Source organism: Natrix helvetica (assembly GCF_964273705.1).
Source record: "Natrix helvetica genome assembly, chromosome: 2".
NCBI lineage: Eukaryota > Metazoa > Chordata > Lepidosauria > Squamata > Natricidae > Natrix > Natrix helvetica.
Window position 1 is genome coordinate 110,478,950 of NC_138552.1, and position 14,005 is coordinate 110,492,954.

Sequence of the window (14,005 nt, forward strand, 5' to 3'; positions counted from 1 at the left end):
AAAAAAGGTTTGCGATCATTGCATTAGAATCTCTACACTCCATCTCCTAACTGTAGAAGTGAAAAATCTAAACAATGTGATAATCTCTGACTTGCTCTACTATTTCTTTGGAAAGTTAATTAAAAGAATGGATGTAAACCAGTGGTGGGATTCAAATTTTTTTACTGCCAGTTCTATGGGTGTAGCTTGGTGGACGTGGCAGGGGAAGGTTACTGCAAAATCCCCATTTCCTCCCGATCAGCTGGGACTCGAATAGATGGGTGCGGGGCCAGTCAGAGGTGGCATTTACCAGTTCTCCAAACTATTCAAAATTTTCACTACCAGTTCTCCAGAACTGGTCAGAACCTGCTGAATACCACCTCTGATGTAAACTCAAAATCTTAATTGTAAATCTCCATTCACAACAATTACTTTTTCCTCAGAAAGTGGCAAACATTACAATGTGACTCTAGTTTGTCATATTCCAGTAATTTCAGCTAGTAAACGTAACCTTTCTGAGAACCTCTCCCAATTTCATGACTCCTGCATTTTGCCTTGGCTCGGATTGTTTTGCTTCCTGCACTGATCCAGCCCAAGGACGCTGTATTTAGAAATCAAAACTGATTTCATCATTGTATAAGAATAGAGCCAAAATAAACTAGAAGCCATTAAAATGCTGTAGCCTACATAACTGCTGTTACTCATATCATACTGCAACTTAGTGATATCAGCTGAAAATATTCAAAACTACTAGCAAAAATAATTCAAAGCAGCATTTAAAAATAAACCTGTTCTTTAAAACCAATATTAAATGTAATGTATGCAGCAGCTAAAACCTGAGTCCAGAAAGGTTGGACACAGAATCAATTAAAAAATGAACTAAATAAAACTGGGTGAAACTGTGTTACGAACCAGAGGAAGTCTTCTGCAATAGAAGTGAGAGGTTATCAAGAAGATTCACTTTGAATAGATATCAGACTAACTTGAATACAAGCATTCCAGCTTTTTATACAGAATAGGCAGAGATTTTCAGGAGCAGCTAATCTTTAATTAATTTGACCCCAGGTTGCTTAGTACCTTCCACGATATCCATAAACAAACTGGTAATCAATATGTCATGAATAAGAGCAGCTATAAAGTCCTGATCTTTTTAGAGCCTGTAAAATAGTTGTTGTATTGTGGACTGACTGAAGCATCTTGAGCCTTTCCAGTCAACATGCTGCAGAAATGACCACGTTTGAGGTAACAGTTTAAGAACAGTATTCAATTATGTCTTTATTTATAGATTTCAACATTTCCTATAGTGTCTTTGAAAAGAGTGGAATCATTGCAATATAATAACTGTTAGATATTAGCATATATCGCAGCAAGTCTCCTCTCTGGTCCGCCGCTACGGCGGGAAACAGGTATCGCTCTGATTGGTCGAGAGGCGTACCCGATTCCTATAAAAGGGGAACCCTCCGGCCACAGAGCAAGCTGGATCACTACTACTACTAATAAAGAGCTGACAAGTCACTACGTGTCCGCAGTCTGTTCTCTCGCTACCCGAATCCAACATTGGCGACGAGGATGGGATCGAGAGACAGATAGGACGAAGAGAGCTACTTCAGAATCTCAGGATTCGATCCAGCCCAGGAATTCGGCAGAAATTCCGGCAGCCATCTCAGGACACCGCAGCGCGGCAAATTCAAACGAAGAGAAGATGGCGATGCACACTCCACCCGCTCCATTCGACCCAACGAACGACGAATGGGAGGCTTTCATGATTCGTTTCGAGTGTTTTCTCGAAGCGAACGAATACACAGGGATAACAGATGCCCGAAAGAAAAACATTTTCCTCTGCTACTGTGGGCGAGAAGTCTTCAACACGGCCAGAGACCTCACCGCGCCTACTCCGATACAAGCGGTATCATGGATGGCGTTGCAACAGACTCTACAGACTCATTACGCGCCAAAACCTTCCCGCCACGTTTGCCGCCAGGAATTCAACACGCGGAACCAGAAGGCGGGAGAATAAATCAACCAATATGTTGCAGCCCTACGTAAAGCATCAACTAACTGCGAGTTCAGGGATCTGGACGAGCATATCCTGGCACAATTTGTTTGTGGGTTAAGGGACATTTCGCTGCAAAAAAGGCTGTTGGCAAACCCGAATTTAACCCTACAAATAGCACTAAACGAAGCAAGGGCATCCGAGTCAGCAGAAAGATCATCGGAAACCATACAACGCGGTTTCAACGTAAGCCAGCCAGCACCCAGACACACCCGAGTCCACTACAAGGACACCAGCCCCGACTATGAGGACCCCGAATTCGAGGACAGTCACCTGATGAGGAGCAGTCACATGAGGCCTGGGGGGAGACCCGGATTCCGTTTGCCACCCTGCGCAAGCTGCGGAGGGAATCACCCCCGGTCTACCTGTCGGTTCAGGAACGTTGTTTGTTCACACTGCAACAAACTTGGGCACATCGCACGAGTGTGCCGGAGCGAAGTCCCTGCCTCAAGGCAGCCGCCTACGTACCACCAACAGAAGCCCAACCCAGGGGCTTGGCGAATTCAAAAAGGGTGCCCAGAGAGAAATCCACTAGTGTTTACCCAGAGAGACAATTTCCAAAGAGCTGAAAGGGCGTATTCCCAGAGAGATTATACACAAAGAGCTGAGAGAGCGTTCTACCAAGACGCTCAACGAGAGTATTTTCAGGATACAGACGCTGAGATAGAGTTGACCCAGAGAGAGGAATTGCGAACGTATCTCACCACAATAAGTCAGGTCCGCACCAAGCGGCCTAAAAAGCTGAAAGTCACAGTCCTCTTGGAGGGCTCTCCTTGCGAGCTGGAAGTTGACACAGGATCGTCCTTGACGATCATTTCATGGGCCTCCATGAAAAAGGCTATCCCTAGCCTCAGAAAGAGCCAACTACGCGCACCAGACATCCTGCTACGAGACTACCAGGGGAACCGAGTCCCCATCGTGGGCCAAGGCACGTTCCAAATTCGCTTCAAGGACATCGTAGCCCTGCTGCCCGTGACCATCGCCAGCGCTCCGTTACAGAACCTTCTAGGATTAGATTGGTTTGAAGCCTTGGGGTTAGAAGTCACCGGGATCAACGCCGTGGAGAACAGCAGCGCTGAACAGATTTTTAAGGAGTTCGAGGATGTGTTCAGCCCCGGTCTTGGTAAGTATGTGGGTAAACCAATCTCATTCAATTTAGACCCCAAAGTGGCGCCAATCCGACTTAAACTGAGACGAGTGCCTTTTGCACTCCGCCCAAAAATAGATAAGGAGATAGATAAGTTAGTTGAGCAAGGAATCCTTGAGCCGGTGGATCACGCGCGCTGGGAAACTCCCATTGTGACCCCAGTCAAGCCAGACGGATCAGTCCGCATCTGCGCGGACTATAAATGCACAATTAATGTCGCGCTACAACAAAGCGCATATCCTGTGCCAGTAGTACAACACTTATTGCACTCATTGGGGCCAGGAAAGATATTTGCTAAATTAGACATGGCACAAGCTTACCAGCAGTTGCCCGTGGATAGCGCCACAGCGGAGGCCCAAACTATAGTGACGCATAGAGGAGCATTCAAATGCAACCGGCTACAATTCGGTGTGAGTATTGCTCCAGGTCTGTTCCAGAGCGTCATGGAACGGCTTTTGCAAGGGATACCGGGAGTCGTCCCCTATTTCGACGACATCTTGGTGTCCGCTGCAAACGAGGAGCAACTACTAAAAAGAGTCAGATCTGTTTTGGCCAGAATCAGAGAAAAGGGCCTCCGCCTCAAAAAGGAGAAATGCCAAATTAATGTGCCTAGCGTAGAATTCCTGGGATATAGAATTGATGGTCAGGGAATACACCCCACTTCAAAGAAAATTAAGGCGATCCAGGACGCCCCCACACCACGGAATCAGACCGAGTTGCAGGCCTTCCTCGGACTACTTAACTTCTACAGCGTTTTTCTGAGACAGAAGGCGACCGTTGCTGAGCCATTACATCGACTACTCCAGAGGAACGCAACATGGAGATGGGGACGATCCGAAGCAGCAGCTTTTGCCGCAGTAAAGCGTTTGCTCACCACTGACTCGCTGCTAGTACAATACAGCCAGACGCTACCGCTGGTATTGACCTGCGACGCATCACCATTTGGAGTCGGCGCAGTCCTTAGCCACAGGATGCCAAACGGGAACGAAGCACCCATCGCTTTCTACTCCAGGACTCTTTCATCAGTCGAAAGGAATTACAGCCAGATGGACAGGGAAGCGTTAGCTGCTGTAGCTGGAGTGAAACGTTTCCACGAATACCTCTACGGCTGCGATTTTGAACTGATTACAGATCACAAACCGCTGTTGGGACTTTTGGCGGGAAACCGCCCCACACCTGTCTCCCTTTCTCCACGCATGACCAGGTGGACTGTTTTCCTGGCTGCGTACTCATACAAGCTAATTCATCGACCGGGCTCCACTCTAGGACATGCAGACGCACTCAGCTGTTGCCCACTTCCGGATCTCTTGCCAGACCCCACTCCCGAGGTACCGGTGTTGTTAATTGACTGTTTGGATTCAGAACCGGTTTCTTCCTGCGACGTTGCCAGATTCTCTGCTAGGGACAATATAATAAAGCAAGTTCAAACCTGGGTTTGGAGGGGGTGGCCGAAGGGAAACGTGGGCCCGGAATTCAAGTTGTTTTGGGGGAAACGCGATGAGCTTTCAGTATTGCAAGGTTGTTTATTGTGGGGGGATCGAGTTGTTATTCCGTATGCATTACGTAGAAATGTATTAGAGGCATTACATGTGGGGCATCCGGGGATCGTTAGAATGAAGGCGTTAGCAAGAAGTTACGTTTGGTGGCCCAACATGGACAAAGAAATAGAGGAATGGGTGGCCACTTGCGATCCATGCCAGGAATCGAGACCAGCACCCCCGGAAGCGCCCGCCACAGAATGGGAGAAGCCTAAAGCACCCTGGTCGCGAATACACATCGATTTCGCAGGGCCAGTCCAAGGTCAGACTTTCCTTATAGTTGTGGATGCATACTCCAAATGGCTAGAAGTAGTCCTAATGACTTCAACCACGGCAGAGGCAGTCATTAAGGTTCTACGGCGACTTTTCGCCACTCATGGCCTGCCCGACCCACTGGTCTCCGATAATGGGCCCCAGTTCACGGCCATGCAATTTGAAACGTACTTAGCAGGTCAGGGAATTCGGCATGCCCTCGTCGCGCCATTCCATCCGGCATCAAATGGACAGGCAGAGAGAATGGTGCGATCCGCAAAAGAGGCCCTCGCTAGGATGGGTCCAGGTGATTGGCAAACACGCATTGACCATTACCTACTAATTCAACATATTACCCCCAGCGCAACGACGGGTAGGAGCCCCGCTGAACTACTCATGGGCCGCCGTCTACGGTCTCACCTGGACCGTCTTCACCCTAATTACTCTGCCACAGTGCCCCCAGACTCTACAAGCAAAATTCGGAGTTTTAGCATAGGGGATTCAGTATACGCCCACAACTATGCAGGGGGAACATTGTGGATGCCGGCAAGGGTCATTGGCATCACGGGTCCACGATCGTATCTGCTAGAGCTTGAAGATGGACGGAATTGGAAAAGGCACATCGATCAACTACGGGGTCGCCTGGCACACTCAGACCTGCGGGCTGACGATGGAAACTACCTGCCAGCACAAAGTCAGCCACTCGAGACCCCCAACACAGAGAACCACGACACCTACGAGCCCAGGGTAGAACAAGAGGTCGAAAGAGAACCCGAACAACGCCAAAGCAACGAAAGTCTGCAGACCCCCGAACGCAAAGCAGAGAAAGCAACCGATCCTGAAACCACTCCAGATCAACCAGAACTGCGACGTTCTACCCGTGTAAGGCAAACACCAACATATCTTAAGGACTATGTAACCAACCGTAATGCACCGTCTAAGAGGGGAGGGGTGTTAGATATTAGCATATATCGCAGCAAGTCTCCTCTCTGGTCCGCCGCTACGGCGGGAAACAGGTATCGCTCTGATTGGTCGAGAGGCGTACCCTCCGGCCACAGAGCAAGCTGGATCACTACTACTACTAATAAAGAGCTGACAAGTCACTACGTGTCCGCAGTCTGTTCTCTCGCTACCCGAATCCAACAATAACAACAATATAATTTAAGCTTGGGAGCAGTTACTTTAGAACAATCTAGAAAGGATATTGAAATCTGTTTTTCATTCCCTATTGTAATAATACATCACAACTAAAAGACATTAAAAGCAAATGTTTCATTAGCATATTTGACAACTAATTAATCAAGATATGTGTTGGCAGTTGACAAATTACTTTGTAAAATGCATTGTGCATTATGAATATATTATGAACTGTCCACTTTTAATGATGGATGCTAGGTCTGTGAATTAAGACAGGACTCCTATAGGGTTCTTATATGCTGGGTCACATATTTTTTTATATCAGCATCAGATTTTAATGTGCTGGCTAAATCAATACATCCAGTTTGCTCAAAAGCAACAGTTCACACTATGTGTGTGCGTTTGTGTGCGTGCAATTAACTACCTGTAAATCAGAAAGTAACTAAATGTGGGTAATATGGTAACTCTGTACTGCAGTACTTTTTTTTTAAATGTGGCCAAAAACCTATTTAAACCAGTTGAGATTGCTTTGGGGATAAGTATCGTATTTTTCGGAGTATAAGAAGCACCCTTTTCCCTCAAAATAGAGGGTGAAAATCTGGATGCATCTTATACACTGAATACAGAATTTTTGACCTCCCAAACCCCCGCCCTCTTTGCAAAAATGGCCGTGCACAGCCTTTAGGAGACTTCCAGAGTGCTCCTGGGGGCTGGGGAGGGCAAAAATGAGCAAAATATGGACTTTTTTGCTCGTTTTTGCCCCCCCCCCCAGCCCTCAGGAGCGCTCTATAAAAGCCTCCTAAAAGCTATGCATGCTCTTTTTTTGACCAGAAATGGGCCCATTTTCATGAAAAATGGGCTGTTTTTGGGAGGTCTGCAGAGTGCAAAAACTTTTTTTTTAAAAATTTGCCTCTTCAAAATCTTGGTGCGTCTTTTACTTCGGCGTGTCTTATACTCCAAAAAATATGGTAAATGAATTAAGAATATTATTTTTCTAATAAGGTGACAGAAGTCACTTCTGGGTTTCATGAACACCTGTACTTCTGGCTGATTCAATTTTTTCTGCAGCTCTTTGGTTCTATGTACTTACCAGGACAACATAAAGCTGAAAGCACTGTAGCAAAGAGTACAATTATTTAACTTATTTATAAACCAAAAACAAAACTAAAATAATAGGCAAAAATAAATATGAAAGCTTAGATTGCTCCAGTGACGTGCGGTGAGGTTTATGACTGGTGAGGCACTGACACAGGGCTGGGTTTCAAATATTTTTAAACTTGTGGACTTCAACTCCCAGAATTCCACAGCCAGGCATGCTCAGTTCCAATTTAAAGCGACAGCATTTGTTTTTCTCCTTTGCTCCTTCTTTCTTTTTCTTTTTCTTCTCCTTCCCCTCCTTCCTCCCTCTCTCCCTTCCTCCCCCTCTCTCAAACACACACACACACACACACACACAGAAGTTGGATTGGACTATCTCTCCTACCCCTTCCCTCTCTCACTCACTCTCAAACAAACCCCCCCACACACAAAAGTTGGATTGGATATCTTTTCCAGTAGCTTGAAAGCAGCTCCTCTGCCATCCCCCTCCCCATTCCCCTGCTGCCTTTCCCAAACACCTCCACCATTGCAAATGCAGCCTGCTGTCTGGGTGGGAAATGCCTGGAACACAATAAAGCCCACCCACCACCTCCTGCTGGCAGACTGGGGTGAGAGGAGAGGCAGAGAAGCCGGAGGGGAGCCAATCTGAGCCTTCCAAAAGAAAGAGGCTGGGGGGAAGTGTGTGTACTACAGCATGGCTCTTTGCCTGGCTTCCTGCCTCCTCCTGTGGTCTCCTCAGTGCTCGCTTGTGCTCTCCCTCCCCAAGTGTAGTTTGATTGCAGGCGGAGCCACGTTGCCTTTTCAAACTTGTAATCAGTGAAGCTGGGCTAGATTTTTATATAGTTTTATCCAGCTGTGTGTGTGAGAGAGAGAAATGAACGGGGGCCTGGGGAGGAAGTCACTACACTTGGGGAGGGAGAGCACCAGTGAGGAGACCACAGGAGGAGGCAGGAAGCCAGGCAAAGAGCCATGCTGTAGCACACACACTGGCCCCACAACGTGGCTTTGCCTGCAATCAAACTACTCTTGGGGAGGGAGAGCACAAGCGAGCCAGGGTCCTTCCCTCCAGCCTTTGCCCAAAGCCCTGCACAGCACCAGGAGGATGAAGTTTGAATTCCTCCCCCTCCCTCCAACCCACACGTACCTTTTCCAGCTTTTTTAAACAGTTAAGCAGAGTCATCCACAGTGAGGCAGTAACTAGCTCAGCTTTTTCCTTTTCCTTTTTTTTTTCATGATGAGAGTGGTGAGGCTGTGCCTCACTTGCCTCACCTGACTGCACGTCACTGGATTGCTCCACTAATGGTCTTCTATATGCAAGACAACTGAACCAAATTTTAGCTTGATACATATTAGAACATATTTGAGATGCATTTTCTGTTTCTGACCTACCAGACATATATCAATGAGCAGTAGTAATAAATCATTTTTCAGGATGGACAACTGAAGGATGTATAACCTCCTCTTTCAATTTATTTTAATGTAAATCAGGGGTGTCAAACTCAAGGCACCGGGGCCAGATCCGGCCCATGGGGTACTTAGATCTGGCCCCGGCCTATGGGCCCGAGCTGGAAACAGCGAAGGGCTGGCCTGCGGTGCTTCTGCCAGTGAAAATGGGCTCCTGAGCTCCATTTTCGGCTGCGAGAGCCTCCTGCAATCCCCTGCCAATGAAAACGGAGCTCGGGAGACCCTGTGTTTGTTGGCAGAGAGCTCGGGCCACCACAGGCATCCCAACAGGAGTGACATCAAGCTGGCCATGCCCACCCTGGCCCCTCAAGGTCAAACACAACCCTGATGCAGCCCTCAATGAGATTGACACTCCTGATGTACATGGGCACATTTATTGTCTTCCAATACTAAAATATTTTCTCTCCACTAGCATGGTGGGCAGGCATTTAATCTTCCCCCAATGCCTACCGTGAATGATGTTTATCAGTTGGTGGAGGTGAAAGCTCTCTTGTTAACTCCACATTTAAGTGGGAGAATAAAGTTCATGTCTGTTCAATGGTCAATAGTCAATATTCAGCACCCGAATTTTACCCTACCTTTCTTCAACCCTAAGACTGTCTACTGGAATGAAAACCCACAATGCCAGAGATCTTCTTTCATTTTTTTTCCAGGATGAGAGAACATGCTTACTTATACTAAATTTGTGAATGAGCAGGAAAAAAGACTCCTGACTTCAGGCTTTTGTAGAGAAGTGCAAAATTGTATGATTTCATTGACAGATGTTCTAAATGCCAAGAAAGTGAGCCCAAATGGCACATTACAAATGCTTGGGAGCAACGTAGGAGAAATCTTTCTTTCACGTGCAGACTAATATGCCTAGGAGAGGAGAAGCATCTTCAAATTAGCTTCTCTTGCACTTCTGAACTAGTTCATAACAGGAGAGATGGCACTTTTGATAGTATTTTAATCAGGGGGGGGGGTTCCTGTACTGGTTAGTACCGGTTTGTTTCGTGTGCGCTTTGCGCGCAGCAAACAGCATGCACAGTTGACTGTAATTTGTTCTGCGCATGCCCAGAAATATACTGGTAAAGGGACAAGAGACTGGGGAACTGGTTCGGGGGTATGGCCAGCCTGGGTTGCTGCCGGTTCTGCGACCCAGGCCAAATCACCACTACTGGTTCAGTTGAACCGGGCCGAACCAGAAGCAACCCTCCTCTGATCTTAATCATCTCAGCCTTTAAAGATTAGTACTTTAAATTAAAACACTTGGCCACCAGGGTAGAACTTCCAGAATAAGCATCCTGTCATCTCTGTATCTTGCACTGATGAGCAGTTTAGCTGCCATATATGACGTCACTTTCACCCTGGTCTTATTTAAGCAATGCCTTAAAAATCTGGCTTTTTCCCCAAGGCTCATGCCAGGGTGGATGGTGGACCACTTGAGATTTATAGCAACAGCACTTCGTCTTATGCATTCCTCATAGTGCTTTATGGCATTCTCTGGGCTGTTTTTACAATGTCTGCATATTGCCCCCAACAATCTGGGTCCTCATTTTACCAACTTTGGAAAGATGGAAGGCTGTGTCAACCTGGAGCTGGTCAGGATCGAACTTCAGGCTGTGGGCAGAGTTAGCCTGCAATACTGCATCTAATCACTGCACCATCAGGGTTCCTGCATAAGACTGATTTATGCAATTTTTCCAGATATCTGCTTCCTGTATTGTTTGTATTGCATCATTTTAAATAATTTTCTACTCTTAACCACCTAGAGATGCAATGGAATTGGATGATGTATTAATGTAATAAATTAATAAGTGGTATATGTAGTCCTTGACTTATGACCAATTGCTTAATGACCTTCAAAACTATGACAGAAACTCCAAAAGGTATTTATGACCTGGTTCTGAACTTCTCCCCTCCTCCTGTGCCCCTCAGTAATGGGACTGCGTTTCAGGCATTCAGCACCCGGGCTGTGTTTATGGCCATTTGCAATGTCCCAGGGCCTGATGATCACGATTTACAACATTTTTGCTGAAAATATGTTTACTTTTGATTTTCAGCAAAAATGCCCCATAGCGAACAATGTGTCTTCTTAACAACCACAGTGTTTGCTTAATAACTGTCACAAAAAAGAGTCTTAAAATCAGATCAGTGGCCAGGCTCCTTTACTGTCGTAAGTCAAGGACTATCATAATTTGCATGAGTAGAGTAATACAAGAAAAAAAAATCCCCTCCATAAGAGGATTTTTCCTCATCTTTTTGCCAATCAATGATACTATATCTTAATCCGATTTGGGGTTTGTAACCTTCTGATTCACTCTCGGGCAACTGATTCAAATTTATAGATTTGCAGTAAGAAAGCCAAGAAAGTTAAAAAGTGTTTAACAAAACAATGCCTTAATGGAAATGGAGTTACAGTATATAAATATTGATCTTCTAATTTCATTTCAAAATAATCAAATTTTGAAGTTCAGAAAATTTAATCTTTTGATGTTGTATACCGTATTTTTCAGAGTACCAGACGTACCTTTTTCCCACAAAAAAGAGGTGAAAATCTGGGTGTGTCTTATACACTGAATACAGCATTTTTGGCCTCCTGAATCCCCACCCCCTTTGCAAAAATGGAGGTGCCGAGGGTTTGGGAGGCCTGCAAAGTGCTCCTAGGGGCTGGGGAGAACAAAAAAAGAGCAAAAAACAGACCATTTTTTGCTCATATTTGCCCTCCCCCCAGCCCCCAGGAGCACTCTACAAGCCTCCCAAAGCCTTTGCATGCCCTGTTTTGATGGCAAAACCAGGCTGTTTTCATGAAAAACGGGCCGTTTTTTGCTCGTTTTTGCCCCAAAAGCCCCCAGGGGGGATTTTTCAGGCTTCTCAAACTCTTTGCATGCACCGTTTTTCACAAAAAACAAGGTGTGCAGAGGGTTTGGGAGGCCTGCAGAGTGCAAAAACTTTTTTTTTTTAATTTACCTCTTCAAAATCTTGGTGCGTCTTATAGTCCAAAAAACACAGTAATTACCAAATATAGATACAACATCCTCATACTCTTTATTTTTCCTACATATAATTCTTTAATAAGGAATAATTATTTTGCTACAGATTTTTGAAGGAATATAGGACTAACATATACAAACATACATACAATGAAAATATCATATATTCAGGCGTGAGACATTAAGGTTCACCAAGAGGAATTTTAATTTTTTTCCCTTTCATTCCAAAGGGTCAACGTCATCTGAAAAAGCCCTCTTATTAATCATGGAGTGTGCAACAGAATGAGAAAATTCACATTAGTTTTCTTCTTGGTGCCAAGTTGGTGTGTAATTCATTGGCGCTCGTTAAATAAATTCCTAAGCACTTTAATTTCAGAGAAAGATCCAACACTTTCATTTTGCAGATACATTTCATGCTCAGGGAATATTTATGCAATTTACAGTCTGGTATGCATTGACACTAAATGAACTTAGGGGAAATATAAAAAGGGTTGTAAATTTTAGGATTTGATCTGACCAACTGAAGCTACTGGTAAGTGGCCAAATGGAAATGTCATAGATGAAGTAACAAAATTCTGTTTGTAGCATGTCTGTTTTGGCAGAAGAACACAACAAGGTGAAATTGGGGTTTTCTTTTCCTACTCCTTACATAGCTATTGTGTCATGACAACTACCATATTTTTCAGAGTATAAGACGCACCAAGGTTTTGAAAAGGCAGTTTTTTAAAAAAAAAAGTTTTTGCACTCTGCAAACCTCCCAAAAATGACCCGTTTTTAGTGAAAACGGGCCCGTTTTTTTCAAAAAAGGGGATGAATAGCCCTTAGGAGGCTTGTAGAGCGCTCCTGGGGGGTGGGGAAACGAGCGAAAACCGACCTGTTTTTTGCAAATACCGGCTGGTTTTTTGCCAAAAAAAGGGCATGGATAGCCTTTAGGAAACTTATAGAGTACTCCTGGGGGCCGGGGGAACTAAATTGAGCAAAAAAGAGACTGTTTTTTTGCTTATTTCTGCCCTCCCCAGCCCCCAGGAGCTCTCTGAAAGCCTTCAAAAAGTTATGCACAGCCATTTTGGTGAAGGGGGTGGGGTTTCAGGAGGCAAAAAATGCTGTATTCAGTGTGTAAGACGCACCCAGATTTTCAGCCCCTTTTTTGAGGGAAAAGGGTGCATCTTATACTCCGAAAACTAAGGAAAATTTATAACTGAAAGGAGATTGAGAGCCATGCCATTATGAATTTTACTTGTGATATTTCCAGAGACCCAGGAAAGGAAGACACCGAGGGCATTTGACTTGGGAACTGAACACCCCCCCTGCTCCCCTCTCATCTCCTACAAATATGTTCCTGGGGTTATTTTATTGGGAAAGTCTTGCCTGTTCACCTGGCAAGGTTTTGTATGAACAGGTTTTCTTGGTTACTTTTGCATAGACCTGGTAAACATGGTTTTGGGAATGCTGGCATCAGCAGCTCATCCACAGCAAGGGAAGAGATTTATCTCACGCTGTTGTGCTAAGAGCTAGTGAGATATTACATAGGAAATTGCTAGAACGTTGCTTCCTAAATGCTGACTAAATGTTTAAAAAGTTGTACCTTAGTACCTTTTGCTACTGCCTTTAAAATAATTTTCACTGTTACAACTGAAAGTTTAACTTTTTTTAAAAGAATGGATTTAATTCTGTTTTTGATTGATTTTTTTTATCCCATCCAAAGGTGAAATGCTACCGGTTCTGGCCGGTTTGCCTGAACTGGTAGTAAAAAATGCTACTGGTTTGCGGAACCGGTAGTAAAAAATTCTTTAAAAAGTTTTTTTAAAAGTTCCCACGATCACACGTCACACAGCTGATCTTCAGAACTTCTAAAAAAACTTTTAAAGCATTTTTTTACTTCCCTGAAGCCTGGTAGGCCAAAAACAGGGGGTGGGGCTGCTGAGAAAGAGAGGGGGGGGGGGGAGGGAAAAAAGGAGAGGAAGGAAGGACTACAAATCTAGCAACTGCAGAGGATAATCTAGGGCTAGAAGGGACCTGAAGTTCATCTAGTCCAACCCTGTTCCAGCAGGACATTGTTAAAGTGCGTTTCTGTCTTTTGATCCCCCAGTTACATGACTACATAGCCATGCCCACCCAGTCACATGACCCCACCAAGTCATGCCCACCAAGCCACGCCCACAGAACCGGTACTAAAAAAAAATAGATTTCCCCACTGATCCCACCTTGATAGTTCTAGGCTGAGATCCAGGTCTCTGAAAAACACTGAGATACAATACAGGTAGTCCTCAACTTATATAAAAATATAAGAGATGGCCATTAAAAATAACAGAGATGGCCAAAAAATGCATCTGAAAATAAGACTGCCACGCTACTCCCACCCGGT

At 45.0% G+C, this 14,005-nt stretch overlaps 1 protein-coding gene across 8 annotated transcripts in view; it reads left to right on the forward strand.

The window, feature by feature from the left end:
* The window catches only part of PTPN6 (protein tyrosine phosphatase non-receptor type 6), a 50,776-nt gene that overhangs the window by 10,143 nt on the left and 26,628 nt on the right, over positions 1-14,005 (forward strand). The window lies entirely within an intron of this gene.